Raw genomic sequence first — 27,370 nt, forward strand, 5'->3', positions numbered from 1 at the left:
ACATCCTCTATTTATTGAGGAATGGAAGGGATTTCTTCTTGCAGAGCCAGGCTGTGGTAGCAGAAAAAAAAAACATTCTGGGGGTGTTTAAAAGACGGGTGGATGAGGTGCTGAGGGACATGGTTTAGTGATTGATAGGAATGGTTGGACTCGATGATCCTGTTGGGTCTTTTCCAACCTAGTGATTCTGTGAAAATAAAACAGAAATTTTTAAAGGACTGCTTCAAGTTGACATATAGAACAGTTAAGAAGAGTTAGAGATAAAATTTCTAGTGCTGCGTACAAGGATAAGGTCATAAATAAGAAGGCAGACAGTAAAACAACATGAAATACTTGCGCCTATTGCTACAAATTGCATCTCAAAGATTAACTGGGAGAGGCATACCAACCAACATTTTCCACTATGGCATGGGCTTGAAAAAGTCCTTAAGAACTTCACTTAGCTAAAGAAATCCTGGCAAATACATTCTGAAAGCCGACAGTGGATATGGTGGCCAAATGACTAGGACTTCTTTCTGAGGCAGTGAGGAAGAGGCGACCAGACTTCTCTTACCACTAACATGCACAAGCTCCACAGTAATCTGGGAGTTCATACTCAGTGCCTTTTCAGACCTTTTGGTTGAGAACAGCAAAACAGTGAAACATGTGAGCTCTTGTCTACTAAAAACTGGAATAAATACAGAGTAATGACACAGGGGTCATAAAACAGCCTGTAAATAACCACTGAAAACCTGGGCTATATTAAAACTGGTGATCTGTGATTAAAAAAGCCTCTCCCTTCAGCCTCTGTGCCCACATCTAGGTGACATGCTGCCCCTCTGCAGGGATGGCTGGGATGCAGCAGCTGACTTGGCAGCTGCTACTGTAATAAAACATTTTCCCTTCAAATCAGAAAGTATTAAAAACACATCGATGAAATGCACCCTGCGTTTTTCTCATGTAATAAATCTGCTTTTACATGTAAAGACCATACTTCTTCCCCTGGCAGAACATAACCGTGGAATATTTCTTTCCTCAGAAGGCACTGCACCTGCCTGGTTTCTGGACGGCCTGTGAGGGGCTGATGCAGGAGGGCAACAGAGGAGCTTTGTGCAAGGGGCTGCTGGCAGAGGCACAGGAGATGTTCAAAGGACATTCATGGGCTTTGCTGAAGATACTGCAAGGAGCAAGCCATTAGATAGTTTGCAGATTCAGCTGGATGATGCAGGACACAGGTCTACCAAACCCCTCCTGGCCCTGGGGAAAGAACTGTCATGCGGTCACGTTAAAACTTTCCTGTATTTCCCATGCATGGACTCCCACTCCAATACACTTCTGAGCACAGCCCAAGGCAGGTGAGAGTATTTATTCATGCTAAAAAAAACCTACAGAATGTGAACAGGCTGTTGTGACCTGTCCTTTAAGCCAGTTTTACTCAAGCTATTCAGATACCAGCTTCTGTGGAGGGGTAGGTGTATGAGAAAGAAGCTAATTTCCAAGTACACCCTGCCTTTAGGGGCTGCTGCCTGGCTCTACAGGACATGAAACTATTCCCTGAAAGGAGTAACCAGGAATAACTGCAGCCTCACATGACATCTGCAGCCAAGGCTTGAACACAGATGACAAACATCTTGCCTTGAATATAGTCTTGCTATTCTATTTAATGAAGGCATCTATTAACAAATTATTGGCCAGTGCTGATACAGTGCACCCAAGTATAGCACAATCGGGATTTGTGGTGTGAATGGTAGCTGCCTCTTCTTCCTACATTTTTTGCGAAATAACTCTGGGAAGGCATACAGAGAAGCAAAGCCTCTGAAACACATTTAATTAGATAAGCTGAATCTGCAGTGTAGAACTTGGAAACTGTCCAGGTTTGGAAGGAATAATTCAGTGATCTGGCTGGGTGACAGTGGACTCTACTGATTTCCGTGTGAATCAGCTGATGATCTTCTGGGTTTCCTTTTTCCCTCCAGTCTAGTAACTAAAGTGCCCACCTCTTCTCCTGTCTAAAACTGTGGTTTTTCACGTTGCTGTCTCTCTGCCCTGAAACACACACATGCACTCACTTTTGCAGGACTAGTTTTGCAGGAGTGGAGAAACTGAGATGTACAGAGTATTGAGACCACTGCACTCAATGAGTACCGGGACCACAGGCAAACATGATTTCCCAGGTCCCCAGGTCCCCATTCCTATGGGATTTCTGCTCTATCTTAACCAAGAAGCTCTGTCTTTGAGGGGAGGGAAGAGGGATATTTTATCTCCTGCTGTGGCCACATTTATTTCCCTGGAAGCAAGCTGTAGAAATGAAGAAATCAAAGGGACAAGAGTACAGCTTGCAAAAGCCTGAGAAGCTTCTCAAAGCAGGTCCAAGGCCAAGTCATGTCATTGAGATACTCTGAATTAGCAGCACTGTGTGTGCTGAAGGGCACCCTGATGAAGAAAGACAGATTATCCTTCATATTGGCAAAGTAATATCTGGGACAAGCTTGCACAATATCATAATCTAGAACTCAAAGTGTCTGTGGCTGTTGCCCAGGTAACTGCTCCTGAACCGTTGACTGTCCCAGGTTAAGGTTAACTCACTAGTCACCGTCTTTTAACAGTGTCTGAAAAGTGCTGGAAGTGTGTCACATCCCCTGCATACTCATATCTGAGTTGCCAGAGAAGAAACCCAAGGTGGTCCCTTGAAATGCTGGCAGTGGAGAAGGGACAGAGCACCCAGAGAGCAGAGTGATGGCTTCTGCTGCTGGGGAGGAAGAGAGATGGGGAGCAGTGGAGGAGAATTCAGTGGAACATGGAAAGCCAGGAGTCTTCAGTTCTTGAAACTGCACAGTCAATTAAAAAGACGAGTCATTCCCTGGCATTTTCTCTCTCAGGAACAAACTGATGGCCAGCTGCTTTGGAAGGAAACTCATCAGTTTGCTTACAGTGTCACCTGGAGCTCTAAAATAGTTCTTCTGTAGCTAGAAAATATTTGGGCTTAACTGACACTGCTGCAGCTCCAGGGAAAAATACGATAAGGGAGGAGGAGAAAAGGCTGAAAAAGCAGGAGATGTGCTGTGTTTGCACAGCAGGCTGCCAGTCCCCAAGCAGCTGGTAATCATTCCTGCCTGCCTCACAGAGCAGGTACTTGGTGTGTGCCTGCAGAACACAGCTGAGTAACACATCTGTGCTCCAGAGGACGCTTCAGCTTCACTGGCTTGTGAGGAAGAATCAAGGCATATCTTACAAATAAATAGTTTTTGAATGACTGAACATGTGAATGCTAATTTCAGAGGGCTTTGTGTGCTGGGTTGGGTTATTATGTGTGTAATAAGGTGCAGGCAGTGACAGAAGCATTTTCTGCAGCTCTTTTCTCCTTCATGTGATTTTGCTGGTATTCATTCACACGCCTGCTCTCACAGTGTAATCCGGCTTTCTGGGAGGAGTGCTCTTTGTTGTCTGTCCTCCTGCAGAAGATTTGCAAAGCTGTGAAAGCAGACTGTCTTTGAGACATCTAAAACTTGGGGGTTTAATTTGAGAAAATAGTTGTGGTGTAGCTCCATCACGAGGACTTTTTAGAAGCTTGATATCTGATTGTTCCTTCAATTAAACATACTTTTCAAAAAAGTTGATTTAATAAGTCAAAGCTAAACAAAAGTGCAAATATGTCATGGATATGCAGTATAAGTTACCTATTCAACTCTAATAGCATTCAAGTATCATGGAATTCCTCTGCTGGCACCCAGAACTAATCCCTGAGTATATTCTACGTAACTCTAGTCTCTCCAAATCAGAATTGAACCCAGTTTTTTGCTTCAGGGCAGGGAAGGGAGTCTGCTTTCCCACTTTTAATAACAGAACAAGATAACAGAGTTCTCTTTTTTTTTCAGGATTCTCCAGTGAGTGTTTTTCACAAATAATATAATTTCTTCTTTCAAGGTAAATATATTGCTCTTTTGATGGTTGAAATAGGAAACCAAGGAATTTATATTAATCTCATCGTTTTAAGCTGAAAAAAGCCACCTGTACTCTAAAAAGCTAACAAGAATAGATAGATGACAAGCATCAAGGTTTCCACTGCAGTTTGACTCTTGCTGTATGACTGCTGTCCAGACAATTCTCTGACTACAAAGGCCAGAGTGAGTGTTGCCCTTTTACCATATATATGTACCTCAGCTCAGTGAGCTTAGCTTTGGACACATACTGCCTCCATTTCTTCTAACAAATGCCTCACTACACGTCTCACCAACACATACCAGCACCTTTTCTGCACAACAGTCACTACCATTTCACGCCCTGCATTCGATGTGCACACGTATGCAACTCGAAGCTAGAAACACCCCAAAGTGACAAACTGATGAATTAGTAAGCTAAACTAAATGGCATAAACCCCAAGTACTGTAGGAATACAGTGAGATTAGAATAATCCAATTTACAGTTAACAACCCAGTTCTGCTTGATTTCAATCAAATCTGATAGACATCTCCAGAATCACAGAATTACAGAATAACCAGGTTGGAAGACACCCACCGGATCATCGAGTCCAACCATTCCTATCAAACACTAAACCATGCCCTTTAACACCTCGTCCACCCGTGCCTTAGACACCTCCAGGGAAGGTGAATCAACCACCTCCCTGGGCAGCCTGTTCCAGTACCAAATGACCCTTTCTGTGAAGAATTTTTTCCTAATGTCCAGCCTAAATCTCCCCTGGCAGAGCTTAAGGCCATTCCCTCCTGCCCTGTCCCCTGTCACTTGGGAGAAGAGGCCATCACCGTCCTCTCCACAACCTCCTTTCAGGTAGTTATAGAGAGCAGTGAGGTCTCCCCTCAGCCTCCTCTTCTCCAGGCTAAACAACCCCAGCTCTCTCAGCCGTTCCTCATAAGGCCTGTTCTCCAGCCCCTTCACCAGCTTTGTTGCTCTTCTCTGGACTCGCTCCAGAGTCTCAACATCCTTTTTGTGGTGAGGGGCCCAGAACTGAACACAGGATTCAAGGACTGGTCACCAGCAAGAATGACAGAGATGTGAATAAGCAGACAGAAAAATCCTTACAAAATCAGAACAAAAATAAATTCATCCAGAGACTGCTTTGCCCTCTCAGGACTCGTCTGAGAAAGCATATACCCACTGATACACACATTTTGAAAAGGGTAGGCAAAACTTCTCTAGTCATGCTGATATACTGACCTACTTCCTACTGCATGCCCAAATATTTTCCAGAACACATCCTCTACGACTGCTCCTGTTCCTAGATGCCTGATCAAAGCAGTATCTTTCGCATGAAAGTCCTATTTTCACTCCACTGAACTCACCAGAGCTTAGAATTTCAAAAGTACAGGGAGGTACTGGCTGCCTAAGACTGTGCTGTGGCCATTTCACTCCTTTGGGACCACTTTGAAAACATCCGACTGTATAGACAGCACAGTCAGAACTATAAACTGCATGGGATGTTCTACAGATGTTTTTCACTGCTTACTCTGAGGGTGTGAATCATAGGGCAAACATATAGGATTTTCACTAGTCATAAATGGTGAGCATTGAAGACAAATGAAATGTTACTAAGCATTTAATTTTTTTTTGCATTTCTTAAACCCTTCTCGCAGTCTCTTCACTAACAAGGTTGATGTAGTAGTGTAAGGCCCAAAAAATATTTTCCATGAAGTCCCAAAAATATTTCCTAAGAAGAGAAGACTTCGAGGAGATCTTATAGCGACCTCCCAGTACCTGAAGAGGACTACAAGAAAACTGAGGAAGGACTTTTTACAAAGGCATGTAGGGATAGGATGAGGATGAAAGGCTAGATTTAGACTAGACATAAGGCGGAAATTCTTCACAACGAGGGTGGTGAGGCACAGGAACAGGTTGGCTAGGGAAGTTGTGGATATCCCCTCTCTGGAAGTGTTCAAGGCCAGGTTGGATGGGGCCTTGAGCCGCCTGATCTAGTGGGACATGTCCCTGCCCATGGCAGAGGGGTTGGAATCAGATGATCTTTAAGGTCACTTCCAACCCAAACCATTCTCTGATTCTATGAAGTCCAGAGGAAAATCCTTACATCACATCCAATGGTAATGTTTAAATCAGGGCAACATGTTGTCCTACATAGTTTCAGGCACAAATGTCTCATTTACACTCGGATACTGCTTGGTGTCTCAAGGTTGCACTTCTAGCAGTGATGTGTTCACTCTATTTAGCACAATTTTAGAGAAAACACGAAGCTTTTCAGGAATAGCAGCAAACCCACATAATGGGAAAGGCTGCATGGCACAAAGAAGCAACAGTGGAATTCAGCCATCAGAGGATCATCCTAGTCATGGATGCAATTCAGATTTAAAGGTCAGCCTATGAGACACCCAAACTCCTCATAGTGAAATTGAAAGGGAGATGTACCTCAGAGGAGTGAAGAACCTAGTTAATATCAAACAATAATACAAATTCTGTCCTGATACCATCAATGAAAGGATATTAATAAGTTCTTTGTTAAGAAGTACAAGGTTGCCTTAGTCTGGGGAGCTACAAACTAACGTGTGTTGATAGTATTCGGATGATTACTACGTGCTTCCACAACAGCATAACATGATGTTGAAAAGTTTCCAGCACTGTACACTGATGTATTAGGATGTGATTTAGAAAGAATAATTTATTTTAAAAAAAATGCAGTGGAGAGGCAGAGCTACAAGGCAGGGTGACCACCAGCTCTCAGCTGTGTGACACTTTCTTTGGTTACCCTATCAGGATAGCCTTAAGATTACAGCTTTTCCTTCCAGATTACAGATGGAAGGATGGACTGTCAGATTAGCCCTACTCCTGAGCAGATTTGCCTTTCCCTTTTATCTCCCAGCTTTCACTACCTTCTGCCTTTCTCCATCTGATTAGACGAATTATCAAAGCATATTTTTGTGCTGAGCAGAAAACCCTATCCCAGCGCAGCATGGATAAATTTTCAAAAGAACCTAATCTTGGTTTTGATGAGGCTTTTGATGAACAGAGAAAAAGCAGTCTGCTAGTCTGTAGGTTGAGTCAACCGGGTACTCCTGAAGGTTAACTGGTGGGTGCTCATTGTTCTGAAAGGCCTCCAAGATTTTAGTTTTTAAACTCAGGCTCCATCACAGACTCACAGAATCACAAGGTTGGAAAAGAGCCCCAGGATCATCAGGTCCAACCATTCCTATCAACCACTAAACCACGTCCCTGAGCACCTCATCCAGCCATCTTTTAAACACCTCCAGGGAAGGTGAATCAACCACCTCCCTGGGCAGCCTGTTCCAGTACCCAATGACCCTTTCCATGAAATTTTTTTTTCTGATATCACTGTCACCTCTCTATCTTCACTCTCTCCCCTGCACCTTCCTGCTGCTTCCTCGCCCCGAGCCTCTCCTGGACATATGTCACCACTGCCTTGTACATCTCTCCCACACCTGTCTGGACTTCCTGCAGTCAGAGTTGGAGCCAAGCCCAGCAGTTTTGGTGGAGTTTATCAGCTCAGGTCCTGCCAGCAATAGGTCTTTCCCCACTCAGGGCCGGTGTCCCTTGCCACCAAGGCGTGCCTCTGCTGTCTGAAGCATGTGGGCAAGAAGGAGCCTCAATGTAACCCCAAGCCAACAGGGACCCGTGGTACCATTCCCTCCAGCCGCGTCGTGCTGCGTCAGGAGCCTCTGTGCAAATTACTATGTCTACATATCACAGCCATCTGCCTGTCAAAAATAGTAGCTTTGGTCTTGACGTCGGTTTGAGGAGGATGGTACATCCAGACAAACGAGCACACTCGCTCTCAGCAGGGCCAATTAGCCAAACTGGTCGGTTAATACATCTCCAGAGCTGGTTTATTTTCTAGTTGTGACCTTGTTTGCCTCTAATTTGGGTAGCTTTGCATGCTGTCACACTACATCTTGAGCCCTGGCAGCATCTATGCCACTTCTGAAATGCCGCTTAGTCATTTAGTTCATATAAGCCTTGTCACACTCAGCAGAGCTATACATAAATATGTTTTAAATATCTAGGCACCAGCACACTTCTCAGGTGGTTTCAGGAATCCAGCCCACACAGCCATTTAATGCCAACCTGAGAGTTGCTGACTGCTGCTTTATGCAAAACTTGGACTGATGCATTATTAGATCGATCGATCGATCGATCTATCTATCTTATCTATCTATCTATCTATCTATCTATCTATCTATCTATCTATCACAAAAGTAAACCAAATTACAGCATAAAATAGAAGAATAAAATCAAAATACTAGTGATCACCATGCTACTAGTTTACAGGAAGAGGGGACAGCGTGAATGGGCACCTAGAAGACTGAATATCCACCAGAAAATAGAAGTTCAGGGACAAGCCCTGAGAACTACTTACATTTATTTGAATAATAAAATCCTGTCTGTCTCCCTCCTTTGCTCTTGAGGGAGGAAACTAACACTTAAAAGATGTACATAAATTTTTCAAGAAAACAGTTTAAATGAACTGGCTGTCTTAAGATTTACTTTCAAAATTAATTCCCTTACCCTGGGCTCATAGTCGCAAGGTTCAAGGCAGCAGTAGCAACAAAACTAGTGGGCCTTTACCATTAAGACACAACCCTAGCAAAAAAATAGATTTAAAAATTTTAAAAGTCAGGAGAAAATTAATCATTATACCTACAATAGTCTGAATTACTGTACTATATCTGTATTTTCGTATTACCTAATCATCAAGGTTGAATTATCTTGCTATTGCCATCATTCTCCAAGAACCAATTGTATTACTAAAGACATTACCAAAAAAAGGAATATTCCTGATTAGCAGGAACAATGTAACAGAACTAAAAAAATGGGTTTATTCAGTGTTTTGGAGGGATAGACAAAGCCAGATTTCTGAAAAATTGCCTCTTTCATCTCTCAGAAAATTGAGCCTGTAATTATATTCTAGATCTTGGTAGAGACTTAAGGTTTTTTTTCTCATTGTTATGCACTTCTGCTTTATATGTATGTTAATGTGCCTTTTAAAAGTTTTTGTAATTTTTATGTACAGCAGCTTCATTATTTTGAGCAGCAGTAAAGTAATCTTGAAAACTTTCATCCTTTTTCCATACATTTTTTGCAAATCTTGCTTTGCATAGACGTGAGTTTGTAACTTAGTATTTTCAGCCTCTGTATTTACAGAAACAGCGCGGAGTTAACGCAAAGTAACCATGGAAAGCTGCAACCACCTTCATACTTGAGCAAAACGGAAAGGAGATATTGAAAATGAGCTGCTGTTAAGAAGAACTCAGTTCGATAGCAAATACAGATGTCACGGTTGTGCTGGACGGGTGTTGCAGGAGGCTTTGGGAAGGCAGGCAGGGTGGGGAGGTGCGATTAGCGGGGGCCCTGGCAGGGCTGGGGTTATCGCTGGCAGGGACTTCTGCCAGGTCATGGGGCAGCATTTCTCTGAAGCGGACAATCTGCAGGAGTTTAGGCATAACAAAATGGATAAAGTGTGTTTTCATAAACACGGAAAGGACGCAGGCTCTCACTACGGAAACAGATGCAAAAATTGTCAGTGTTTTGGAGTCTGACTTTCTCAGCTTCAACCGCTAAGATGTTTAATTCTTCACAGAATATTTACACAGGCAAATGTGATTATAAGCAAAAATTTAAGGTCTGCGTAGGGGGAAAAAAAGTATTTTCAAGGAAATATAGTGTCCGGGAACTTGCTTTTGCAAAACCTGATAAAAACAGAGGGAAGAACTGTGTTGGGAAAAAAGGAAGTAAACTGTTTTATGGGATGTATTTCCCCACAGAACAGTCACTGAAGCAGAGACTCATGTTTCAATTCATGCAAATCTCCAGTTTAGGGAAGTATATGAATATCACAGTGCAGGTTTCAGAATTAGACGTCCTGATCTCTCAGACCCACATTCTGCACAGAGAAACCAAAAGGAAAACCTCAGGCACCTCTGGCACTTGCAAGATTACATGAATAACTCTGTTGCTTCACTCACCTTATACTTACTGTAGGGTGGCTATTTTTGTCTGCAGCTGTAACGCAACGCTGTAGTGATACCTCACTGTGGAAGTGCAGGGGGCTTCATGGTGTGGTTTCATTTAAGCTTGGGGTGATTGCTCAGCCTGAGCCCCACCAGCTGCCTCGGCAGGGCTCCAGGTAGCAATGCAGCACATTCACTTTCAAAGGTCTTTTGGGGGAAAGAGTTTTCTTTGTGTCCTCATTATAACACAGCTCTATTTCATACTGTTGATGCCTAATTTTTTGCCTATAAAAGGGTTTCCATTTTTAATACCTAAATTCCTGCTCAAATTCTAGAGATGCGTCAACAGATAGAAAAATGCAGAGCACCTAAATGTTCAACACAGTTCCGTGTCTGCTACTAGATGATTTAGATGTTACTCATGATACAGATCAGGAAGCTTGCGCTCGCAGATCCTTTGCAGGACTAGGACCATCCTCCACTTCAGCTCTCTGTGCTCAGCCATGTTTGGCTTCGGCATGTTGCATATGACAAGGCCAGCTGTACTAGTCGGGGTCTGGATGTCAAATCAAGAAGAAAGAGCAAGCAGCTATCTCTGGTGTCCTCCCCCATCCCCCAGCAGAACACATTTTTCCAGAGCCACTGATATTCTTCCAGCATAGACCTGATTTATGACCAGTGCTTTCAGGAGCTACTGCAATGCACATTCTTAATTTGATAGTAATAGTCACAGTAGCACAAACTGATAACATTTACAGAGGGTCTTTCTGTAAAGGATTTGTATTTACAGAAATATATTGCATTAGTATTCCCTATTTTCAAACATTCAAATCTGTGCATATGCATGTTCCTGCATTTGTATAAAAATATCCTCAAGATGCTCACACTAAAACATTACTGAAACATGTACAAATATATATATATATACACACACACACACAAGGGAAATACAGAATAAGAATTAAAGAAACACACTGAATATCATAGAAATACACTAAATGATACCTGGTTTTAAACTGCCTATTCAGCCCACAGAATAGTCCAACAACTGTGTTGCTCAGGCAGATGGTCCCCTCAGCTACTTTCAGTTGAAGTACACAAAGTTGAACTTAGCAGCTGGGTAAAAAAGTTGAGCTACTTTCTGATTTTCACACATTCAAGTACATTAAGCAATTAGCAGGAACACTTTGAGGATTAGCTTTTGCAAGCCCTGCCGGAGGGGCCTCACGTCCTTAGCCCTGCTAGAACTGCACATTGATGAGCTAATGCACAGGTTAAACCTGCACAGCCTCTGCCATTTGCTGCAAAACACTTTGCACGTGGTAATAGGGTCTATTCTATTACCTCTGAATGTTTGTAACATCTATAAACTCTTCATTTGATAGAGGGCAATAAATGAAGGTGAAAAGGGCAGTCCCTGACCCACAGTGCAGAGTTCTGCAGCAGCGCGCAGTAGCCTCGGGTGGTTTTTATGCCCAGGATTAACAGGGATTGGGAACGATGCAGAAGCAGCTTGCTGAATCAAGGGTCGGAAATCGCTTTGCAGGGCAATTTCTCTGGCAAGATTCAAAAACAATGATGATTTTCAAGTCCAAACAAACACCCTAATGCCCTATACTCAGATTTTGTTTATTTAATCTCAATTTTTGCACAGTAAATGTTGCAGCTCAGAGTTTGTTTGGATGAGCTGACAACGCTGCATTTCATGGCACAAAGGTCTGGCTGCGAGTGACAAAGCTATCAGAAAATTTAGGAGAAATGAATGCAAATAAGTTTGTTAAACTTTGACAGCAAATGGGAGTAATACAGAATTTGTTTTCAATCACAGACATCATATCATGCCCTTTTTCCCTTATTAGGGAAAGTAGTGAAGCTTTTCTGTTTATGCTGAACTTACTCCTCCTTACTCTTAGTTGTGGAAACAATTAGTTTCAAATGTGTATTATTTTAAAAAACATTTCTCTCTCAACCACATATTTGATGAAAAAAAATAGATTCGCTTGGATTCACTCTCAGTCAGATGGATTTCAACCTCTGGGGTTATTTTTTTCCTCACATTCATTTTAGCCTTATGAAGGATTCAGTATTAAGGAAAGTGAAATACTTATTTTCCTGCACAATCATCTCCTTGTAAAAGCAGCGTGCTTCTCTTTTCCTCTCATCCTTGATTCTCTATCTCTTTGGTCCACAACTTCTCTGCAGTTTTCAAGCATCATAAAAACGGCAACTCTCTTTTCCCTAGGTTTCTAGTAATTCTCTCTTACCTGTTTCTATAGTCTCTCTCTCATATTTCCTTTAAGAAAATTGCCAACACTCTACAAACTGCATTATGAATAATAATGAAGTATTTTATTGCAGACTTAGCTGTAAGCACACTCATGAATTTTCTAAGTTTGACTGTGAGTGAAGATCTACACTTAACATTGTCTTAGATATGGAGGCACAGTAAGAATATCAGTAATATCTGTGACAGATATGTCTCTGAGTTTTCTGTAATAAGCAAGAAAATCCTGCCTTGATTTGCTCTTCACCAGTCTCAAGAATATGTCTGTGCAATAAACATATTTTTTCCTCTTAACTGAAGGACAGAGTGGCATAGTTCATCATGCCAGGCTAATATTTATGGTTTGAAGATCTCTTCACATCCCCAGACTTCAGGCTTACAGGGGAATCCAAGGTATGTAATGATGATATGAATATACTTTGCTGTAACCTATGCATCAGACAGCTGTTAATGCCAGTCTAGTTTTCTGTAGTCTGCAGCCAAAGGAAAGTTGTCTGCAGCATATGTATAGCTTCAGTCCCCAGCATACTTACTGTGAAGTCAATAGCATGCTGAACTAGATGCCACAGACCCAAAGAGCCATTTGTTAAAATTGACATCTCAGATGTTAACATACCTTTGGGATCATTTCTCTGCCTATGAAATAAACGAATTTCCTCCCTACTTAATTACTCTTGTGGTAGCATCTAAAGTCTCATACAAAGATGCAGAGACACATTTTACTAAACTTTGTGGAAACACTGGAAAAGATGGTCGGGCTTCAAAGAGATAAAAGTCAAAGGTAACAAAAAGGTCAAAACACATAAAGGAGAAACCGAGAAGCACAGTGGGAAAGGAAACAGATAGATACACCGACCTCACTGCAACTGCTGAGCAGAACAGTAGCAGAAGGGTTTGAACTTAGACTGCTGGCTCCTACTCTAATCTTCTATTGTGTGCTGCAGCTTCTGACAATCCTGGTCAGGAAAGAGATGCCTTGCTATTTCAAACGTGCCCCAGATAATCTCTTTTTAAGTTGCTCTTGTTATGCAGGTCCTTAAATTTTCAGCCCCAGTTTATGTAAGCCACATGCTGCTTTGTTAAACAGCAGATGATAATATATTTCACCAAGTGTAATGCTGTTGGTGGCATGCAGGTCAATAATATCCTACTTCCTGCCTAGTTTATGAACATGATACTCCTGTGCACATGATGTAGATCCAAAAATGTGCACAATGAGTTTCTCTGCTGCATCTCAGGTAGTGGTTCCGGTCCTGAACAGTCAGGGAAGGGAACCAATCAGTCTCATTGCTTTTCCTTGGACTCATGCTCTCATTGATCTGCTGAAAAGAATATGAGTAATTTTTAAGTTCAGACCTTCAAAAAGCTAAGTAGTGTGGAAGATTTACTTAGTTTTATTTACATGCAACTGTCTTCCTAATATATCCTCATAAGATGCTTACTTTTGTGCAGAATATGATGTTGTTGACTGGTATGTGCTTTTTTTTTTCTAGAATGTTCAAATATTTTTTGACTGAACTGCTGCTAGAAAGCAGTTTTCACTTGTTTCATTATTAATGTTAATTAATTAACATTAAATGATGTTTAGTAGTACATAAATGTACCTCAACTACGAAAATACCAACTGGAGCATTATCAAAAGCTTCATCAGCGTCATCACACATACTTATAGCTTCTCCCTATGCTCTTATTTATGTGCACACATTAGCGAAAGCAATGGAATCATGTATTGATTGCACTACGGATTAGATTTTAATTATTATAGTCTGTAGAACAAAGACATAATTAAGTTCATGCAATATACACCTGCAGTGGGATAAATTCACCTTCTCTGCAACATTTTCTAGAAAATTGGTTCTCTACGAAGTGATTGGTTTTAATCACACTGCCAAAATATAAAACTGTGTTTGTAATTCCAGTGCTGTATACCAAGCACATATCCAGTGTGGAGGTCTTAAGAGGTTTTTGGAGTCGGGGGGCATCACCCATGCTTACAAAGAGGTGGAGCTCAGGTATGGACTTAGCTATCACCTATATCTGAATTTCTCATCTGCAGAGCTAGCTATCAGGTGCCAGACTGAATCTGCAAGTGCACAGTGACAGGCTGGCTTTGTGGAAGAGGGAAGATAAGAAGTAGGAGCAAAATTTGCAGCAGATCAATGTGGACAGCACAGACATGCTATTTATCTTCCAGGAGCTCCTTGGAAAGGGCTCAAGACACCTTCAAGGGCATTTCCTCTTACACGAGAGAAAGTGAGAACCTCCACAGCTAAACTCCTTAGTGACCTATAAAGGATTAAGCATTAGAGGAAAATAAGAAGAGCCAGAGCTCTATAATTGATTTTTGGCAGAGATGAGTACTCAAAAAAAAAAAAAAGGCTTGCAGATTTGGTAGTAGCTGGCAAAACTGATTTCTTGGATCTAACACTGCATAGAAATATGAAAAGGGTGTAGACAGGAAAAGATGACAGCAAGACCACAGGGCAAACACAGAGAGTAGGAGCTGCCTGCATGTTAGAAGAAGGAGAGGGAAAAGAAGGCAAAAAAGCCTATTTTCTTCTAAATTTTTTTCCATTTTACCTTAGCTTTTGACGTCAGTGAGTAGCGTCTGTTCATTCTAGCAATAAGGCTAACCCACAGTTTCTAGATCCTGCTATTTAACATGATTTTGGAACTTTGTCATTCAATTATTTGCACATTTGCACAGAAGTCTGTGTGACATGCTGACCTCTAGACTTCTACACCCACCATAAAATACACCTCGGAGTAAGTGGGTTTTGGTTGCCTGAGATTTGTTTAAGTTGAAATGCAACGCCAAAAAAAGAGCTCACCTGCATGTGTAGGATCATGAGACTATTTTAGCATCTTGCAAACATGTTTGGAGAGAGCAAAATTAAACATTTAACCACGCTGATTAAGGCATTGATTCTGCAAATACTTACTACCAGGCATAATCCCTTTGAAATGAGGGGGACTATTCACGGTCAGAAAAGCCGTGCCTCTGAGTAAACATTTGCCTCCCTCAGCCCCTGAAAGCGATTGCAGGCAATGTTTTTCTTCTAGGTGGACAGTGCTCACTCATTAGCAGTCCACAACTATGAAATTACATATATTATAATCATGAAAATTATATAGGACTGCCCTTAATAACAGCCTGTAGTCAGTAATTGGCTCCGTGGCGAGACAAGAAATGCTTAGTCATTCCATGAGAGGCACACAGGAAATGCCGAGATGAACTGTCGTAATTAGACACATATTATTAGTATTTATTAAAACACAACTAGTTACACTGGTCATGCATATTCTGTAGGCAGACCTCGTGAAAAAAAGTGACTAATTGAACCTTAGCCCTGCAATATAGGCCTTGTTTACAACAGAACGTTGTGCTGATCTAACTGTATTACTGTAGTTAAAGCTGTACATCTCCCATTTAGCAGGAGTTGTGTCACATTAGCTTATTTTTCCCTAGCAGAAGGAAAACCAGTAGCAGTGTAAAAGACTTTTGTACCAGTAAAGCATGAATCAATTTAAACAGTGCAATTAAATGGGTTGTAAAAATTCACACAGCTCAGATAACATCGTTAAATTGATATGCGATCTATGAAGAGACCAGACTCTGTTTCACAAATAAACATGAATCAGGGAATCTCACCCCTCTTGCATGTGATAAGGAGAAGAGAGAAGTGAAAATGCCCAGTGTTTTGGATAGAGTCTTTTATCCCTGATTACCTTGTGACTTAATCAGCATTTGCAATTAAGTGAAATGCAACATATTCAGCTGGCGGCTGCCTGTAGAAGTACTTGAACCAGTCTGAACTGATTCTTTGAATAGGAACGAAGAGGAAATCACTGCAGCTATAGGGAGAGAAGCTGCTCATTTGAGAAAAGACCAAAAGGTCAGAGAAGGATAAATGTTTCTGCCAGCATTAATTTTACTATAATGTTCCAGTTTCTCATCTTGAAAATTGAAGAGATTTTGCCTTGTTCTTCCAGCCAGAGAAAGTAATGCATACGTATGAATAAGAAATGCACTGTGTGATGGTCAAAGCTGGTTAATATTCTCTGAAGGTGTTTTTCATTTTCCAGTGATCACTGATGAGCACCACAGCACTGGTAGACAGATAGCAGGACCAGGCGGCAGGGACAGGGCTTCTGCAAGGGACCCTGCCTCTGGCCTGCTGTAAAACCTCTGGAAGATCATCTTCTCTCTCTGTGCCTCACTTTGTTCCATTAGAAAAAGAGAGAAGGTCAATTTGCAAAGCACTTTGAGAAATAACAATGACAAATTAGTTGGGTGGAATTGTTATTAGCTTCCACACCTTCTTCTCTTGTGCAGGAGCCACCATTAAAGACAGAATTTTCAGCTTTGTTTAGTAGATAATAAACTAATTTTGGATCCAAATATGAAGTCAGATTTCAAATTAACTTCAAAGCTTCAAATTACTGAATGTGATTTTTCAGTTTAAAGTATTAATTTCTTAAAAGCCCATCTTACAGAAAAGGCAAATTTTCACACAGAATACGTCAATAAAAGACATTTTGTTCCCATTTATTATCTTGAATATCCAAATGGACATAACTGATCTGCCCAGCAATGTTACCTGTTTTTGAAGATTCCCCTCATTATGTATTTACAGAGAAATTGTTACAACTAATTCCATTACTAGTATCTACCATTATGCTGAATCACCCAGTAACCTTGTTTCTGACTCTGTAACCAGACTTATCACATGAAGTAGACAGCTGAATGCATCATGCACTTGGTGGCTGCTGAGAAGGATATCCCGAAAGTTGGGAAAAGAGAAAATAGCATGCAGACATGGGATCTAACAAACCAAGCCAACATTTGGAGCCTATTGTTTCTTGCTGTATCTTACTAATAAACTTAATACAATTAAAAAATAAAGGTTTGATAATTACCTGGCATGCAGCACATCTTTGTTTTACAGTCTTGAATATGGAAATAAAACTACTTACATATGAAAATATTTTCAGGATCAGAATCAATATCATAGAATCATAGAATAGTTTGGGTTGGAAGGGACCTTAGAAGGTCATCTAGTCCAACACCCCTGCCATGAGCAGGGACATCTTCAACTACATCAGGTTGCTCAGAGCCCCATCCAACCTGACCTTGAACGTTTCCAGGGACGGGGTATCCACCACCTCTCTGGTCAACCTGTCCCAGTATTTCACTACCCTCACTGTAAAAAAATATCTTCTTTATATCTAGTCTAAATCCATCCTCTTTTAGTTTAAAATCATTACTCTCTGTCCTGTCATTATAGGCCCTCACAAAAAAGTCTGTCCAAATCTTTCTTATAGGCCCAGACAGGTCCAGAAGTCAAGACAGGTCCAGAAGTCAAGACAGGTGACATCTGTAGCTCTTCCCTTGTCCACTGATGCAGTCTTTCCATCGCAGAAGGCCACTACATAGGTCAGGCAGGGCTTGCCTTTGGATATTTTTTATATATATGTAATCTACCTGGACTTCTGTAATGCCTTTGACAAGGTTCCCCATGACATCCTTCTCTCTAAACGGGAGAGAGGTGGATTTGATGGGTGGACTGCTTGGTGGATAAGGAATTGGTTGGATGGTCATATTCAGAGAGTAGTGGTCAACGGCTCGATGTCCAGATGGAGATTCATGACAAGTGGTGTCTCCAGGGATCCATATTGGGACCAGTGATTTTTGACATCTTCATCAATGATATAGACAGTGAGATTGAGTGCACCCTCAGCAAGTTTGCAGATGACACCAAGTTGAGTGGTGCAGTTGACACATCGTAAGGATGGGATGTCATCCAGAAGGACCTGGACATGCTGGAGAAGTGGGCCTGTGAGAACCTCATGAGGTTCAACAAGGCCAAGTGCAAGGTCCTACACCTGAGTGGGGGCAATCCCCGATTTCAATACAGGATGGGGGATTATGTGATTGAGAGCTGCCCTGCAGAGAATGAATTGGAGGTGCCGGCTGAGGAGAGGCCTGATGTGAGGCAGCAATCCATGCTCATAGCCCAGAAGGCCAACTATATGCTGGGCTCCATCAAAAGAAGTGGCCAGCGGGTCAAAGGAGGTGGTTCTCCTCCTGTATTTCACTTTCATGAAACCCCACCTGGACTGTTGTGTCCAGTTCTAGAATAACCAAACTAAGAAGAATATGGAACTGTTGGAACGGGTCCAGAGGAAGGCTACAATGATGATCAGAAGTCTGGAGCACCTCTCATATGAGGACAGGCTGAGAGAGTTGGGCTTGTTCAGCCTGGATAAGAGAAGGCTCTAAGGAGACCTTATAGCTGCCTCGCAGCTCCTGAAGGAGGCTACAAGAAAGCTGGGGAGGGATTTTTTACAGGAGCATGTAGTAATAGGATGAGGGGGAATGGCTTTAAATTGGAAAGAGAAAGAAATACTTCACAATGAGGGTGGTCAGACACTGGAACAGGTTGCCTGGGGAAGTTGTGGATGCTCCTTCCCTGGAGGTGCTCAAGGCCAGGCTGGATGGGGCCTTGAGCAGCCTGGTCTAGTGGGAGGTGTCCCTGCCTGTGGCAGAGGGTTGGGAGCTGGATGGGTTCCCTTACAGGCCAAACCATTTTATAACTCTATGATTCTATACTGTCTGGTGTTTCCATACGTAAGTTACAGGCAGCATGTTCTGTCACTGCAAGATCATATTTGGTTTCAGTTTCACTGCTTCGGTTCTGTAAAGGACCAAATATCAGTAAAGTTAAACTGTAATAAAAAAACAGAAACTAGTGCCAGTTGCTCGTATACTACATGTGGGAGAATAGCTACTCTTGCTTAATTCGAATTGCCTTTATTTCTGTTCCACTATTGTTCTATTTCGCATATACTACCTAAATTTATGCATATTAATTAAACATTTTATATTTGAAATGTCCATATTACACTGCTTTTGTTGATGCAGCACAGATAGTAATCTAAAATACACATTTCATTATCTGTAGAATTATTTATTTTTTCTATTGCATAATGGATGACTTCTTACCTTCTATTTTATTTCCTATATTCTTGGTATATGTAAGAAATTCTTTTTACAAGGCACTGAATCTTTGAATTGCAATAACACATTATTTGCTGTAAGACAGAAACTTCATAGGTACAGAAATGGTTTGTTCCTCAAGTCCTGGTAAATCCTTCCAATACTGAAAGGTACGGTCTCAAATATCAGTGACCCAGGTTCTGCTGGTTTTATCAATATCAGTTTTACAGAGTTGTTTGCCAGGATGCATGTGATAAAATATATTAATAGTTTCTGTTTTGTTAATTGTCTTTTGGATATCCTCCCAGCATCTTCTGGCCATTCCGAATTATATTTGCTGTAGAGATGGGTTTGAATTAATTCTCCAAAGTCAATGACTACTTAGATCAAGGAAGTTCAGATGCAGGCTGTCATGTACTCCCTTCTCTTACAGATTTCCCACCTGTGTCCCTTAGTCTTGTCCCATGCTGTTTTGTGAAAATCCTACGTGAATTAAGAACGCTTCAAAAAAGCTCTAACATTGCCCAGATTTGTATGAAAATGGAATTGTAAATGTGTATATTGATGAGGAGAACAGTCTAGGATCTTAACAAACTGTGCTCTTCCTGTTCAGTTAGTTGTAAATTGTAGACCTTTCTGGCCCTAACTTAGGAAACCACTTTAACCTGTGATTAAATCCCAGCAAAATCAAGATCTCAACACACATTTAAAGCTCAGCCTACCCTTCAGTATTTAAAAGAGCAGCTTAACAACATGCTTTCCTGAAGGAATATTTATTATGGTAAACTAGTATTTCCCCGAGACACAGTCTCCAAGCAATCCACCAAAAGAGATTTAAGATATCATGAGACACTGAAGAATTTATTAAATACCATTAAGACAACTCAAATATTCAACTTCTGTGAGGTCTTACATAGTAAGTTTTGTAGCTCCACCCTTTCCATATCCTGCAGGTGACTCTTGGCATTATCTCAGTGTTCCACAACCCTCACTACCTTATCACTCACCTTCAAGAATTCTGTCAATCTCTTGAAACATGCAGCAAAATGATGTATGCTTATTCTGAGAAGTACAGAGACATACTGTTCAGCACTCCTATCTGAAAAAACAGTATCATTTATAGACATGAATACATATTAGCATATACATGGACATTTATGAATTTCTGCTATTACTTTTATGAACATGTGCAACAAACTTTGCAACACCATTATTTTCCTCTTCCCAGAGTAGTACAGGATTTGTGTATGTTAACCAGGTAAACATAGATTCATCCTTGTACAGCGTCTTCTCTGACATTTTGCTAAACTGAAAAACTGACTGCATGATTGTTCTGCTGTACTTCACAGAAGTCAGAACTGAACTGTCAGCATGCTGGAGGTAAGAAACAATTAGAGCCTTACATACATGCTATACTCTATCAAAGCATGGCGGAGCTCATGTGATCCTTCCCCAGAGCTCTTCCAGGCACTGGAGTTAACAGGGTATACTCCCTTCTGGAACACTAAATCTACCCCATATTGTTTAACTAATACTTCATTTTCAGAAGCAGGCTTTCCAAATATTCTCGGTAACTTCTTGTGGACTTACATTGTAGTATACAAATGGCTTTTTTAACTATCTGATGTCACATAGAAAAGGGACGGGAAGTAAACAACCCTCATGCAAGATGAAAGGATTATTAATGGGTTTATGTGGTAGAACTTTCCCAAAGAGAGAACTTAAATTATACAGCTTATTTCTTTCTTTGTCATTACATTAATCTCTCACCAAGACATTTAGCCACTGCAAACAGCGACTGATATTGTCTGTAAATACGATACACTACCGTGGGAGTTGTGCAAGCCAAATACAGCCCACAAGATAATTTCTGTCGTGCCATCATTACCATCTTGCACAATCTTGGAGTGGAGATGAAAGAAAATGACTAATTCACGAGGTGCATGAATCTCAGTATTAGTTGCTCCTTCCACATGAAGGAGTGGTTTGCCATCGCCTGGCAAGCAGACTGGTGTGTTTGTCCAGGAGCAGCTCCAGGGTCAAAAAAGTGGAGAATGCAGGTGCATGAAAAGCTGATAAACCTTCTCAGCTCTTCCCCTTCTGGGAATGGGTTTCTGCTGCAATAATATTATCACAAGAGCTTGCCCGTAGAGAGTTCTGCTGCTGTTGTGTGTGAGTGCTGAACCGTGTTGGTACAATCTCTCTATTTCAGCCCTCAGAAGGCTGAGAACCTGGTGAGACCAGTGGAAAGACCAAGCTTCTACTGAACAAAGCAGCATCATACTGTCCACTATGTCTATGATGATGTACTCTTGACAGGCAATAACTCATGTCAACCTCTCTAACTGTCATAATGTTTCCATTGCAATTACACGTATGTACCTATTTACTGTGATGTTTTATCTTGTGGCTTTTGAATATGGTGTATTAAAACACAATGCAATGTAATACAAATGCAATGAGTCAAGTAACTGTAAAAGCCAAAATTAGGATACAGGGAACAATGTATTTCAAATTAAGTGGGAGCAAGATTACTTGTTAGCTGAAAATAATGAGCACCTTCAGTGCCTTATGTGCATGCAAATAATAGGTATGCAAAAGGAATATAATATCAGCTGACATTATAAAACCTTCCACCATGGAAAATAAGAGAAGTGCACTGGAGAACCTAATCATTACAGATTAAAAAAATCTCCCCCAAATCAACATCACAGGCAAAGAAGTGTGCCGATTGAACCAGCATAAACTCAAAACCTGGCTGCCTCCTAAGAGGTGTGCCTCAGGTGAAGCCCTGAAATGGGATGGTGAGCCAAAAAAGCCATGCAGTTAAAATGTTCTTTGTAACTGCAGGTTAAAAAAAAAAAAAAAGTAACAAATCTTGGAAGTTTGTTATCATCTCAATAACCACAGAAAACAGCATAGCTGACGCAAACAATCACATGCTCAAAATTTGAGACCAGTCATAGGAAAAGGCAAGCACTCATCACTGACTTTGGATGAGATGACTAATAGCAGTGAAACCAGGCATTCATAAAATTTCAGCTGAGTTATTGCTAAGATTTGCTTTGTAAAACAAAGGTTGCGATACTTCTAACATACATTGGATGTACCACTTTCTACCACTTAACTCTTTAATAGTTTTCAAAACTCCCTTGTCACAAACAATGACAAGCAGTGACTGTCTAGAAAAGTCAGTTAATGTGTTTGCTGAAAAGAAACTGCAGCTGAATGCCTCACTTTCTCTGTATGATACGTTACCAGATATCTGGTGGTAAATCTATGAAATAAGGAACATGAAGACTAGTGTCATATCTGTGGTTAACCTCCTTCACAGAAGAAATACTGCACAGACACACAGAAAATGTGTCAAATATCTTAAGGAGCTGAATCCAAACTATGGGAATTTACCCCCTCGTTCAAAAGTTGGGTGACTATAAGCAGGGCAGCTACCTTCACATGCATGACTTGAAGATGAGAAAGCAAATAATACATTTCAGTTATTGGTCTTTCTGCCAGCTTTGTAATAGCTACAGTCTGCATACTACCTAAAATCCAAGAGAGCTATTCAGGTCACCTATTATCCATGGAAGAGCTTAAAATTTACTACACTTTCCATGACAGAATGTGAATATTCTAAGACACACTGACACCCCTACTTAAAAGTATCCCTAACTGAACTCTCAACGCTGTAATTGAGAAAGAAGTGCCTAAACTCATCCCCAAAGAGCCCATTCTCACACCTAGCATCCATGAATAGCACTGACTTTAGCTCAAAATCCATTTAGTATTCCCAGTTGACATTAGCACTCTTATCCTGCCTGTGGAGAAAGCTCTTTGAGAAGACTGCTCTAGCCAGCAGTACAGAGAACAGCTTAGGATGAGGTTCATATCCTCCCTTCTCCTAGCCCCTAGCAACTCACTTATGAGATAGGGATACTGTTTACATTTTGGGTAAATTGCATATATATAAATGGAAATAAAAGTTTGAACTTCAAGAATTTTCATTACAAAGGAGTATCTTCAGCAAAGAGAGATATGGGGAGTTTGGGTCTGGTTTTATATTCTTCTTGGTTCTGCCCTTCCTTTCCAAACAATAACTTAGCTGCAACAAAAGGAATGAAGAGTGGTTTGTATCCTAGGGCATTTTGCCATTGCTTCTTCCTTTGGAAAATCAGAATCAGTGGGTTCAGCTGAAAAAGGTCCCAGAAGAAATATCTCCCTCTTCAAAGACAACTGCATGAATCAGAGGATTACTGTGCACAGGGCTGCCACTGCTGTGTCCTCCATTGGCAGCTGCCTTGTTCTGAAGACACAAAGCATTATTTTGAATTCTTAAGTTATGTCTACAGTGAACCATTCCCAATAGGAAACTTTGGTGCAGACACACTGGGTTTTGGGGGTGAGAAGAAAATGTAGTCAAGTGGATGTGAAGCGGGGGGACCTTATGGCGCCTATGTACTCATAAAAATGTCTCGGTGGCTGGAGATATTGCTGACAAAGGCAAATCTGCTGACTTTTCAGATGGTTTGCAACACTGCTTTCCACTGACAAGCTCTAAGTGCTTCTTCATTTCAGCATACAGGAGGTCAGCTGGCAGACCAAGGCAGTCAGGGCAGAGAAGCTAGTGCCTCATAGAAGTGTCATGACTCCCTTTGTACAGGGACTTACAGTTTTTCACTGACTCCAGAAGAAATGTTGCCATAGTATCTTTAGGCACAGCAATACTTCAGTTCCAGAGATGGAAACCACTTTTATGCACAACTGTGAAATATGGAATTTTCAGCTTGTTTCCTGATATAATGGCCTACCTGAAACACTTTGCAATGAAGCACTGCTTAATGTACAGAAGCACGTGCATGTGTGAAAATATGCTCCCAGGAATAAAAATCTGTAAAAACAAAACATTACCAGAAATCAGTGTCCTTGACTGCCAATTCTTATTCATCCTTGTGAATACAGACATTGATACTTATGAAGAAAATATTTATTCTCAGAAATAAACTATTCTCGTTTTTAATGATACCGCATTTGTTTTACCCCTTTAACAAATAAAGTCCAAGTGATCCATCTCATAGGATTACACTCCCAATGTGATCTTTAGTTGTGGCCCAAACCTAGCATCTAATATTCTCCTCTGATACATCATCACTGCATTAGATTGGTCTTCAGTGCCTCCTCCTTGTGTTATCTGATCACAGTAGGTTCATTAATTAGTTCTTTCTGGGCCTACATGATTGTAGCCCCAGAGGTAAAAAAAAAATGTTGCTTTCTTAAGGGAAATGACCTTTGTCTTTCCTGTATTGGAAAAGCTAGATGGTTCTAGACATCTAACCATTCCACTATTTCATGACCACTTCAACTGCTGAAACAGGGGAGGGTTAACATGAAGACAGCAATTTTCATTCAGACATTAAAACTATGCCTTCCTTTTTAGTCTCTTGGAAGCTGATATTGAAACAAAATCCTAATGGAACCAGAAGACAAGCAGTTTTCATCTCAGTGGAAATAGGTTTCTTGAGAGAAAACAGCTTTATAATACACATATAGAATCCAAACTGGCCTTGGAAAGTCAGATAGTTCTATTCCTTTTAACCAGCTCCAACATGTAACTCTTCAAATGAGCATCTAAATTTCATTCAGTCAGAATTACAAGCCAAAATATCATGAAAGATACTTCTGAGAGCATATAAGTATACTTGCAAAATATTCAAATATTAGGTACTTCTTGACAGAAAAATATCCCTTCCTTCTCTTGTGCTGCTCCATTTTCTTGCATTCAGGCTGACAGCCCTGTAGTCAATCACACAAACTAGAAATCTATCCTCGAGACAGTTACAGGTTTGGAAACACAGGTACTAGATCTCAGCATGTATTCCAAAGCAATTTCGTTCTAAGACCAAAACAGTAAATTTTTTTGTTGGGATTCAATACCCTTTTTCGAATGCTGCTTTTGTCAAATGACTTTTTTTCCTATTCCATATGAACTGTTGGCAATGGCTGCTGGTATTAATCAGCCACTCTTAATGGTTCTTCGATATCTATGGAATTACTTATTTTTAATACCAGCACTTCCTACGTTATCAGTTCTATCAGAAAACAGTAAAGGCCATTCCACCTTCTAGCCTCACACAGATAAAAATTATACAGAGTAAATCCAAGTTTCTTTCAGCCTGTAAGTCATGCATACAGATCTACTTAGATGCCACAGCTTTCAAAATATGTATTTCTTTTTTTTTTAGGCATCTGAAAATATAGAATCATACAAAGGTTTGAGTTGGAAGGGACCTTAAAGATCATCTAATTCCAAGCCCCCTGCCATGGGCAGGGGCACCTCCCACTAGATCAGGCTGCCCAAGGTCCCATCCAACCTGGCCCTGAACACCTCCAGCGATGTGGCATCCACAGCTTCCGTGGGCAACCTGTTCCAGTGCCTCACCACCCTCATTGTGAAGAAATTCCTCCTTATGTCTAGTTTAAATCTACCCCTCTCCAAATTATAGCCATCCTCACTAGTCCTGTCACTACATGTACTCTTTTTGCTTTGTGGTTTTTACCACGGGATTAAATAAGAAAGGTCTTTTGATCAGTCAAAGCATAATGCAAAAGTGCCTGGACAACAAGCCATTAATACACAAAGCATCTTTTCTCTTACCAGAGTCCACAGTAGAGTATCATGTTAAGAAAACGCTGATACATTGGATGAAAAGAATAATATCTTCAATACAATTACTTCAGGAACTCGATACATTTTCACGTGTTTCCATCATTTTTCATTTCATACAGACCATTGAGATGGAATGACGCTTTTAGCATACTTATTCCAAAATCTGCGGCTGGATTGTCACCTAGTACAACGCAATCCACTCTGTTTTCAGCATTTTCACTAACTGAGAATATGGCCAATATCTGGGGAAAAAAAAAAAAAAAGGTTTGGTGGAAGTAGTGTGCAACTATTATTGTATTTCTGACAAGTAAGGCAAGGATTGGATGCTGATGCTTCAGGCTACTCAAGGATGGTTAATTGTATTCATGAACTATTTGTAAGACAGCAAGCTGCCAAAACCTCAGACATTCCCTACATGGTAATTTTGGAATGCTGCAGTCAATAGGAAAAAACAGATGTCATGTGTTTCATCTAGTTTAAAACTTAACATGTAATTAACTTAATGGCTTGACAATAGCTGATGTAGCAACAAATATAATGCAATTATATTAGCACTTCATTATGACAACAAATTCTTCATATGCATTACCAAAAAAAGATCAGATTTGAGACATTGGTATACTTTACAGTGACTAACTGTCCTTACAATGCAATCACATGTAATACTTGCTTTGTATTTCATCACTTGTGGAAATAATTTTATTTTTACAACACCGTACTTTCTGTAGTCTTTTCATCACATCACTAGTGAAAGCTGTTCCTTGGTTTCTTGTTTCAAATGCTGTATCTAGGTACTTGGACTTTCACGTTCATTATGTAGTAGAAAGCTTTCATTTTCTTTATCTTTTGTACTGCTTGGCTGTTTGTCCAAAGTGGCAAGGCAATTATCATGTCTTTTTCACATCTTCTTTGAGTATTTCCTATAGTAGACTTCAGGTGGTCTGTTTTATGCACACAGCAGCATGTTGAGACAGTCCTGCTCGTTTATTATTTTGGACTCCCCAAGGGATGCTGAAGGCATTAATAGGGTTTCCCAATTGTTAGTGCTGCAGGATGAAAAAAGGGCAAGAGTACACTGAATAACTTTAAAAAAAATGTTGAGTCCTAAAGAAATACCAACACCGAGTCCAGACATTCTTCTTACAGAACAGCACTGCCTGACCTGCAATTTGTGTGACAGTTTCCTATGCGCAGTTCAAAGAAAAGAAAGCAAAAATACATTTTGCAGTTATATAGTTGTACTAAACAGAAAATAATTTTACTTTGACTTATGTAATTGATCTTTCAAGTGACTCACATCTTCCAAACTCACCATGCTAGCACATTCCCATTAATGATATTTAAACTTGTTAAGAGAGAAGTCTGAAAGGAAAAATGTCTAGCTCTAATGCAGATCCTCCTAAAACTGAATGTTACTTTCCATTCACTGCAGTGGCTGAGTTCCTTGATGCTGACAACAAAGCAGCCCTCTGATGCTGTGGGTATCTACAGCTTGCTTTTTCAATGTGCAGGAATAT

This window comes from Phaenicophaeus curvirostris, chromosome 4, assembly GCF_032191515.1.
Source record: "Phaenicophaeus curvirostris isolate KB17595 chromosome 4, BPBGC_Pcur_1.0, whole genome shotgun sequence".
NCBI classification, from domain to species: Eukaryota; Metazoa; Chordata; class Aves; order Cuculiformes; family Cuculidae; genus Phaenicophaeus; species Phaenicophaeus curvirostris.